Source organism: Jaculus jaculus, chromosome 16 (assembly GCF_020740685.1).
Source record: "Jaculus jaculus isolate mJacJac1 chromosome 16, mJacJac1.mat.Y.cur, whole genome shotgun sequence".
Classification (NCBI taxonomy): domain Eukaryota; kingdom Metazoa; phylum Chordata; class Mammalia; order Rodentia; family Dipodidae; genus Jaculus; species Jaculus jaculus.
Window position 1 is genome coordinate 61,961,035 of NC_059117.1, and position 10,493 is coordinate 61,971,527.

Below are 10,493 nucleotides of genomic sequence, written 5' to 3' on the forward strand. Positions count from 1 at the left end.
ACTCATTCCATTCTCCCTTCCCTTCCTCTCTTTCTTCTCTTCATCCTGCTATTCCTCCTCTCATTTTTCTTCCTCCTGTTTTTTCTTTGACATAAGGTCTTTCTGTGTTTTCTACATACACCAGACTTACCTTAGACTGATAATTCCCGTCTCAGCCAATCACATGCTAGGAGTATAGGCATACACACCACCATATCCATCTTGCGCATATGTGTACTTAACCCCAGAGCATGCCTTCACCTGTGTTTATGAGAGCCTACAGGTAGCCCAAACAAGTAGGAAGGCCTCAGGAATATGAGATGTTTTCCTAATTCTTTGTAAGCACTACACTAAAGAATCAATTAAAAGGTTCACTCTCCACACAATTCAGAGCTTAAACTCATTTGCAAAATGATTTTCTGTATGAAGTTTCCCTCACTCCTGGTGTGTGTGTGTGTGTGTGTGTGTGTGTGCACGTGTGGGTGGCTGTGTGCATAGGCCTGTGGATGCCAGAGGACAACCCGTGGAGTCTTTCCCCAAGTACACTGTCCACTTCTTTTGGAGACAGGGTCTCTATTGCCCTGGAGGTCACCAATTAGGCTAGACTGGCTAGACAGCAAGTTCCAGGGAATCATCTATCTCTGCCTTCCCAAAGCTGGTATTCCAGGCATATGTTACCACACCCAGCATGCTTATATCCTACTGGGGATCAAATTCAGGTCCTCATGCTTATAAGGAAAGTACTTCACTGAAGGAACTATGTCCCCAGACCCTGGGTCCTGTTTGTAAAAAAGAAAAAGACTATACAGCTCTATTCTTTGCCCTGCTATAGCTATAATTCAAATACAAGTAAGTCAATTAATCTTGATCTCTAAGTATGGGCAGTGTAGCAGAAAATGTAGCAATGAGACTTGGGTAGAATTTTAAGAGCAGACAGAAATACACAACAGAAACAAAACTTTTCCCTGGCTTGCACAGATTAATAACTTAAACATTAGAAATTAACTCAAGGGGGCATGGTGGTGCATGCCTCTAACTCCAGCACTTGGGAGACAGAGGTAGGAGGATCGCTGTGAGTTCAAGGCCAGCCTGAGACTACACAGTGAATTCCAGGTCAGCCTGGGCTACAGTGAAACCCTACCTCGAAAAACCAAAGGGGGAAACATAAAGAGATTAACTCAAGGGAAGATGGAGATTATGATTATAACATTTTAAAGTAACACAAGTTTTACATAAATGCAAAAGAGTCAGTGGTGGTATTAGTCAGTGCTGTATACAAACTGCTGGATTTTTTATGAAAAGTAAAATAGTGAGGCTTTGACTCCTTTGATTTCTCCTCACTGTGAGATGCAAATAAGGACTAATAAGCAAATTTTTAAAAGTGCCATACCGTGACTGTACCTCATGCTCACCGGCAAGGAACATCAGCTATGTGATGTTTCACATGCATGTGAGCACACCCACTCACTCACAGAACACTCTGACCATGTGCATTTTACTATATGCTCTCCCCACTGTTGGGCATTTGCAATACACAGTAGTGTAAACATAGGCTGTGGACTTTTACAGTAAAATTTTTAAGCTCATAGTTCCCAGACATAATTGACAAGACAAGATCTGTCACTGCATTTAGGAGTAAACGGACAGACAGAAACCAGTGTCAGGACCTGTGGCCTGGAACATCAGCATGAGTGACATTTCTTTTCTTTTTTAAAAAATATTTCTTAATTTTTTTATTTTTTATTTGAGAGAGAAAGAGGCAGGTAAGTAGAGAGAGGGAGATCGAGGAAGAGAGAAGGGGTGTGCCAGGGCCTGTAGCTACTGCAAGCATATGTACCACCTTGTGCATCTGGCTTATGTGGGTCCTGGAGAATTGAATCTGGGTCCTTTGGCTTTGCAGACAAGTAACTACCTTAAACACTGAGCCATCTCTCACCCATGAGTAGCATTTCTTATCCCAGCCACAGACAAGCAGTGCCTGTGCCACTGTGTGTGAGGATGTGACACACTGCTGCCACAGAAAAGGTCTGCATGCTTGGACATGCAAGTTGGTGAGACATTGATGAACTCAGGAGGGAAATGTGAAAGGATGACCAAACCCAGTGGTATCATGACTGCTATCATCAATCATGATTTTCTGAGCACCTGCTGCTGAAACCTGGGGAAACAGTCCTAAGAGAACCAGAAAGTAAAGAGGCAAAGAACATTTTAGGGGGCTCTCAGATTTCTGAATGCCTGCCACAGAATCTAGGCCTCTCAATTCTTAATCACAGGCATCCTCCAGCCTCCAAGTTACTCCCAGGAGAGGCAGGCACACTCGTGGCCCATCTGCACCCTTTCATTGAGCTTTTCCTGACTCCCTAATTGCTTCTTGACGCTCGGTCACAGAACAGAGCCAGGATCCCTGAAGCCCTCCTTTACCTCCAAGAACTTGGATGAATAACTTAGTCTACCTTGATCCTTTCCTAAAGTGTTGTAGGTTTCTCTTGCATAGTCCGCTCAGGATACACAGATACATATGTGGCACAGAATAGCCTGTGAAAATTTTCTTGTAAAACAGGATTAGGGAAAAAAAAATAGAAGAGCAAGTCCAGATGAAATGGATCAAAGAATTTAGAATCTGGAGAAAGGACTTAGGGGTTAAGGCCTGCAAAGTCTGACAACCCCGGTTTGGTTCCCCAATACCCATGTGAAACCAGATGCACAAAGTGGGGGATGCATCTAGAGTTTGTCTGCAGTGGCTAGAGGCCCTGATGTGCCCATTCTCTCTCTCTCTCTGCCTAAAAACATTTGACTGACTCTATCTTACTCACTTATTCTCAGTTTATAAAACATTCATGTCTGTGGACATTCACATGAGACTTGTCTGATCTTACCACCTCTTCCCCTTAAAATGGGTTCCAGACACATCATTGCCTTTTGGACCCTTTCCCACTTCTCCGTGAGATTTTGTTGAGAATGAGGCTTCTTTGTTGCTCTAAATGATTATCCAGTTTCAAGTGGTAAAAAATTATCCACTGTGTTTGAGATGTATAGACAGTGTAGGCATGGTGAGGGTGGTCTACTAGGTAAGTCTTTAACTTAAGTTGTTAAAAGCTATGACCTCAAGTCTTCCTTCAAGGGTTAAAAATGCTCCCTCAAAATATGCTAAGCTTTGTAGTACATAATAAGGAAAGTAAATTCGTGATTCAAAGTAATTTACAAATACACATTCCCATATTTACTGTTACTTAACAGGTCTATCTTAAAAATTCTGGACAACATAGACAACAACTGTATAAATCTGATACATATAAAAATCCTCTTTTCCCCATTTACCTATAGTAAATAAAATTACATGTGTTGAAAAAAAAAATATATATATATATAAAGAGCTTCTTCTCCACCACAGATGGGACTAAGGATGTTTCTTTTTAGTTTTCTGTCCTTCAAACACATCTAAGCAAACAGCTTTTAATTTTTGGTAAGCGTTGGCCAGCAGACAATCTAAGGTTATTTCCTGTCCAAAGCCTCAGCCATAGCTATTCTGGCATTTAAAAGTAAACCCACAAACTGTGCAGATTTAAGGTGTCAAACACCCACGGCAAACATGGTTCAGGGAGCATCATGCTGGGATGTATGACTGTATTATGGTGAAAAGGGACAGTATACTTCCTTGAGCACAGTCAGTGTCCCTGGGTTCCAATCCATACTGTCATGATTTGCTATTTGTAAAAGATGGTGGAGTTTACCACACATCTCCATTTCTCACTCAACAAAAATAGCACTGCCCAAGAAGAGTTGCCAGTATAGAAAGTCTCTGACATCCCCTGAAATCAGAAATTCAGAGCTTTTAATTTTTTTAAATTTATTTGAGAGAGAAAGAGGGAGAGGGAGAGAGAGAAAGAGAGAGAAAATGGGCATTCCAAGGCTTCTAGCTGCTGCAAATGAACTCCAGATGCACATGCCACCTGTGTATCTGGCTTCCATGAGTACGGAAGAATCAAACCTGAGTCCTTTGGCTTTTCAGGCCAGTACCTTAACCCCTAAGCTGTCCCTTCAGACCATACCTGAAATCAGGACAGCAAGGACCAATGAGCATTAGCATCAACTTCAGACTGCTACACATGGGCATATCCCGAGAGAAGGACATGGAGGAATTTACATGTGACACAGTGTTTTAGATATGGCACCTGCTTATGGGCCATAATGGACACACAGTTTGAGACCTGATCACAGAGAAACCTTCATCAGAAACCCACTGGCTCAACACCACTTAGTTACAGTGGATGATGCCCAGACTATAGGCACCCCAAGACAAGCAGCTTTCAGGAATAAAGTGGCGGTTTCAACCAAGAGATCACAGGAGAAACTCCAGTGGGTGCATCCATATCTCACAGTACAGTGTCCCTGGAACCAAGGAGCTCCATCTGGGCACACTGTCTCATGTGTCACCCCAAATTTCAAAGTCACTAGCAGCGCTAGGCACATGATGGGTACACAGATATGTTCAAACACAATGAAAGGTAAATCAGGGCAGGAACATGACTTAAAACGAGGGGTTAACTTGCACGCGTTGCTCAACCAACTTGACAGGAGTGCAGGCTCTTGCAGCAAAACAGTCGCCATGATCTGACTCATGATGAAATTTAGGACACAGACACTCACTTTGGGCAAAACCAGGTTAGAAGATGGCACTCAGCAACACCAAGGGGAAAGAGAAGCACCACCCATTGTCCACCCATGTTCCTTCCAGCAAGTTCTACCTGTGCCCATGTGCCAAACTCCTTCCTAGGCCCTGTGTCAGCCTCCCATCACTGTTTGAGGCGGGGCAGAGATGGAAGCAGCAGACAAACGGAGTTTCGTAAGCTACGGCACACAGCGCCGGCCCTTTGGCTCAGGAAGTCTATGGCTACAGGGTCACGTTCAAGCACCTGGCTATCCTGTCCTCCCTGACTGCTGTAGTCAAAAGCCTGGCGGACACGCTGGATATCTGAGAAAGCTTAGCAACATGTGAGCCACTCATTCTGCTAGTTTTACTGAGCTCTATTTCAGCCCCGAGGACCATGGGCAGAATCTCTGTCACTGGACCACCCACAGTAGCTCAGCCCCAGAGATAAACTCGTATTGGGTTACTTTTCTTCACTAGGACTTCTGCATTTATTTTCATTTTGAAGGTTCATCAAAGATATGACCACATGCAGAACTTCGCCTCGGCTTCTGTACAGCTGTAAGGCATTGCCCATGCTGTTTCATGAGAACACATACTAATTGCCAGGTGCCATGGTAAACTCTGCATATGACATGTGAGCCGTGTCCCCAAAGGCCACCTCCAGGTGAAACTCAGAACTAAGTTAATACCCTAAAGCAATGAGTACATTTTTTGTTTTTGATGTGATTATCTTCTCTTTTCTTCCTCCCTACTTTTAATGATAACAAGATTTCACAGGCTTTTCTCTAAGTATTCACTCAAGACATACTTCTGAAAGGCGATGCTCTATAAACAAAAACTTACCAAGATTATCAACTGCTATTTCCTTTTATTCTCAACTAGCAAGAGTTGCCATGACTAATAATCTGAAAATGACCCCTTATGTATCATACTCTGGTCATGTGAAAATTCACATAATGCAGTATTTCCCACCATCATCTGGATCAGGATATATTTATCCATGTGCAAAGAGAAAATGCAGGCTGACTTACATCACACAGTTCCAAACCTATCACCAAGCACTTTTCTGTGTTGTGTTGGGTCCTTTGCTCTCATTTCCCTCTCTCCAGCCACCATTTTTGCAGCCCAAATTCTACTACTGATCGACCTTGATCTCCTCAGGGCTGCCAAGGTCAGAGGCTGTGCCAAGACCTGTACAGTGTGAGAAGTCATCTCATCGCTCTCACCCAGTGATGTCTAGTGTCTGGAATTTCACTCTCAGTCCTGACAATGTCTCTGGATCCAATAAAGATCCTACTGGAATTCAGGGAGCTGGAGGCCGATGTCTTCGGGGAATGGAAGGAGCATGTAGGCCCGACTCACTACTGAGCATTCCACATAGCCAAGGCCATGGCCAGCAGAAGGAGCTTGCAGAAATACCCACACAGTCCCTTTGCAGAATGGCAGGCCAGCTGTTGTCAAAAGGAGAGGAGTGCGGACGACAGTGCTTGTGGGCATGTGCATGCTTACCCACTCACCTCTGATTTGCCATGCCTGTCACTAACTTGGACAGGCATTTTGGGAACACAATGTTTGGGCATAGCCATTAATTTGTTCAACAAAGATTTCCTCAGCTCCTAGTGTGCTCCAGATAGTCTTTTGGATGGATGTGGGGAACCAGGAGGGAAAGAGGTCTTCAAGATCCCCTTCTCATGGACTCCACAGTATAGACAGTTCAATAAGGAACTGACATATAAATTGATACGTATCAGATCAGAAGAGCAATGTAGATTGCAACTAAGGCCAAGGAAAGAAAATAAAACAAACCAACAAAGACGACTTTTCTCAAAGGAAGGAAGGGGCTGCCTGGCTCAGTGGTCAGGGAAGAGCTTTCTTTCTTTATATCTCCCACCCCCGGCCTTTGGTTTCTTTGAGGTCTGGTCTCACTCTAGCCCAGGCTGACCTGGAATTCACGATGTAGTCTCAGGCTGGCCTCGAACTCACAGCGATCCTCCTACAGCTTCCTGGGTGCTGGGATAAAAGGCGTGCGCCTCCATGTCTGGCAGGAAAGGCCACTCTAAGAAGGTGGCACATAATTGTAATCCTACACTATACCAAGCAGGAGCTAAACTGGCCAATCACCTTTACCCGGATGGGCTTACTAAGAAAAGGCATACCACTTCCTCCGTGGCTCCCAGGAGGCTGCGGACAACAGGGAGCACCAGGAAAGGAGTGGTTCTCCAACTGTTTCTGTTCTTAGGGAGATTTTACAAAATTTCACAAAGATGCTGGGCTAACAGAAAGTTGTAATTCATCTCCTGTTATAACAGGCTGTGCCACAAAGGAGCTGAGAAGGGAGAAATGGAATATTTATTCCCCTTTTTAATGTCAGTTACTTTATATAACATCTCAGTGTCAGTAGAGTTCTGTTTTTGCATTGCAATGCAAGAGAAAAGCAGGAACAATCCTAGTGTGTCATTGTCACCAACTACTTCATAAGACAAACTCAAACTGTACCCACTAGCAGATGTTTCTACTTCCAATATGTAATAACAAACCTTTGGACTTCACTGAAAATAAGATTCTGATAGTTTCTGTTGGACATATGTAAACAATAAATGGCTAGTCATCAATTTCGTCATCAGAAACACCCCCAAACAAAACATTTACTACTGAATTTCCGGTAGCCGCCACTCGAAAGATCAGCAATAGGCATGAAAACATCCCACAGCCATCCAGGGCTCCAAACGCCTACCACTCAAACACCTTTTCCATTAATGGTTCCTAGCGCAAGGCTTCCTTCAGAATGGGGGGGGGGGGGCAATAGCAGAAGGGAATGAACGAGCCCATCAGTCAGCCAGAACATTCGGAATGAATCATGGAACCTTTTCACTAAAACGCTTTTTTTTTTTTTTTTATTCCTTTGCAACGCAGTGCAGGCAACAACATATCGTTACAGTTAAAAGGAGCACGCTAGACTAAGGCCCAATCATGTAAAGATATTGCCCAACAGGTCTATGTTGCCTAACACATTTATTATTATCTAACTCGCTGTGCTCTCGTGTTAACACTTTCTTCAATTTCTCAACGGGTCTTGAACACGGAGGCTCACTAGGACCCAAGATCAATCACACGCAAATAGGAAGAATTTATTCCAAATGCACGTGCTGCTTAGACGCAGCCTAATCCAACGTCACAAGTTCTCCATGTGCGTCCAGGGTGGAGGACATGGAGCCTGAACTTGACTGCTCAGGTAAACTCTTTTTTGCCTTTCTTTGACTCACTTTAGGATTGCGTCTAGACCATCCTAAACTTCTGCCATTTGGGGCAAATTATGCATTTAGTCTTTAAAAGCCAAACAATCCTCACCTCCACCCCCTCCATAAAACAAATCAGGAGGCTTAAGAATTAGCTTCCATAATAATCCACTGTGGTCACGGGGAATCCTCCTCCTCAAGGACCACAGCAGCCGCAGAGAATAAAACCCACTCGGAAATAAACAGATAAATAAATAAAACCCTAAAGGAGGCATCGCCAAGTAGTGGTGCGTGCAGCTGGCCCCGCTGGACCGCCCTGACCGGGCGACCCCAAGACGATGCTGCGTCCAGCCGAGCCAGGTGCAGGAGCTTCCTGGGAGCGCCAGGCACGGCGACAGCTCCTCGCGCACATTCGGGAGCATGCTCCTTCGCAAACCCCGGAGCTCGCGAGCAGGAGAACTCGGCCGGGACAGGGGACCCACTGTCCCTTTAGCCCGCCCTCCCACGAACCCCCGCGTCCCACAACTTCCTCCCTCCTCATGGAAACTTCCACTCGCTTCGGCGCCGGCGCCGAAGATGCCAAACTGCATTTCACAAGGAGCCCGTCACCCACCGGGCGCCGGGGCGCGGGGACGCAGGCGGGGACACCCGGCTCTCCCCGGGCGCCGGCGACAGGCGTCCCCAGACCGCGCGCCCTTGCGCCCTTGCACCCGCGCGCGCGCGCCCGCCACCTTACCAGAGCGCTGGAGCCCGCCGGGTCGCGCCCCGGGGTGACGGCCTGCGGAGCAGCCGGTGGCCTCGGCAAGCGCAGTCACATTATCCATGCAAACTTAATCCCGCCGCGTCACGGCCGCCCGCCCGCCCCGGGCCGTGCGCCTTCCGCGGCCGAGCCCGCAGTCTCCTCCCTCCGCCGCCGCCGCCGCCTCCTCCTCCTCCTCCTCCTCCGGGCCTCGGGGTCCCGGCGTCGCGCCACTCCACTGAAATGTCCACTTCCCGAGCACCCAGGGACAACCCCAGCCCCGGCCCTGGCGGCCACTGGGCTCCGATCAGTGGCGACACACCGGGGACGGGTGTCCGGCCCGAGTCCCCGCCTCCCCCCGGGGTCCCCAAGCGCCGCCTTACTCCGGGCTCCGCGCCGGGCTGCGAACCGGTGACCTGGTTTCCCCTCCAGGCGGCGGCAGCGACAGGCGCAGGCCACCGGGGCTCCGCCAGGGGGCGGCGAGGACGCGGCCTCCGGGGCCCCGCGCACACACACCCCCGCCGCCCCCAGCGCCCGGGCCCGGAGCCCTCCGGACCCCGAGGGTCGCCGCCCGTACCCAGCCGCCAGTGCCACCTGCCGCCCAGGTGCGGGCGTCCTCTCTCCCCACCGCCTCCGACCCCGCGGGGGCCCAGCGCCCGGGCTGACGTCGCTCGCGCCCACCCACCCGGGCTGCTGGCGCGCGAGGCCGGGGACCCAGCGTCACGGTTCCACGGGGAAGAGGCAGGAGTCGGGGGCGCGAGTGAGTGACGGGGACGGGGACGCCCCCCGCCCGCCGGCCCCCACGGCCTTCAGCCCGCCGACAGGCGCGCCCGGGTGGCGGCGCTCCTCCTTCCGCCCCAAACCACTTGTGGCGCGGGTGGCACTGACCCCGGAGCGGCCGGAGGCTCCCTGGCCACCGTCGCCACCGGGAATGGAAGTTTAGATCGTGCCCGGGGTGGTCCTCGGAGGACCCCGTCCCTCCAGCACCCCGAGACACGCATCTCGGGACGCCCCCCATCGTTTTGGCTTTGCCCAGCAGACAAAAACAATCTACGCTCTGGAAGAGCTGTGTCCAGGCAAACAAGCCGGGAGGTGTCCCCTACCTGGAATCCCCGGGGTCCCCGTGCTCTGCGCCGAGGGATCAGAGTTCGCAGACTGCCTCCGCCGCGGCGCCGCCCCGGGCAGGTTTGCGGGGAAGAGCCGGCTCCTCCTCGGGGACGCGGCCACGGGAAGGTGCAGTTGTCACCCAACTACTTCGACGACACGCAGAGTACACTCCTGCGCTCACAGGCGCTGCGGGGACGCTTTCCCGCGTATCGTTCATAGGCACCTTTACTCGGGTGGCGCGCGCCGAGCCTGAGCGACTCGGGTCAGCAGTGGGGACAATGCATGTCTTCTAGGGAGCTTTCCCAAGGTCCAGCTGGGGACTTGGGGGCGCGAGTCCGTCCTCTCGGGGACAGGGGGAGGCGGTCACCCCGGCCCTCAGCACTCACAGCTGTCGCTGAAAGGCAACGTGTCAGCTTCAAGAGGAGAAAGCTGCAGACCCCCCTCAGCTCTGGCGTGCAGGAAGGGGGTCCCCCCCCCCCCCAAAGCCTGCACAGAAACCGGCCGGCTCCTTCGCTGCAAATGAGGTTGCGCCGCAGAGCTCGCCGGCGGCTCTGGAGAGGAGAGTTGTTTTTGACGCAGGGAAGTTCCTGGGCTGTGCTCCAGTGCTGCCCTGGGATGTTTGCCGCTGGTTTTGAGGAAAGCTGGTCGACACCCTGGTTCCACACAGGCAGCCCCCTGGTGGCCACGAGGAGAAGCTTGGGCGCAGGTAGGCTGAGGGCTTTCCAGAGGCCTGGGAGCCTTGGGAACAGCTCTGCCCCCAAGGGAGGGGCGCGCGGCAAGA

The 10,493-nt window shown here is 50.0% G+C and overlaps 1 protein-coding gene across 3 annotated transcripts in view; it reads right to left on the reverse strand.

The window, feature by feature from the left end:
* Positions 1-10,285, reverse strand: part of Thrb (thyroid hormone receptor beta) — a 385,099-nt gene extending 374,814 nt beyond the window's left edge. For 2 of the 3 annotated variants that reach the window (XM_045135632.1, XM_045135631.1), the window contains exon 1: positions 9,709-10,285. The gene's annotated coding sequence lies outside the window, so the exon portion shown is untranslated. Of the gene's footprint in view, positions 1-8,602; positions 8,704-9,708 lie in introns of those variants that run through there. The other variant, XM_045135630.1, reaches the window with a different exon arrangement.
* Positions 10,286-10,493: the final 208 nt, after the last annotated feature.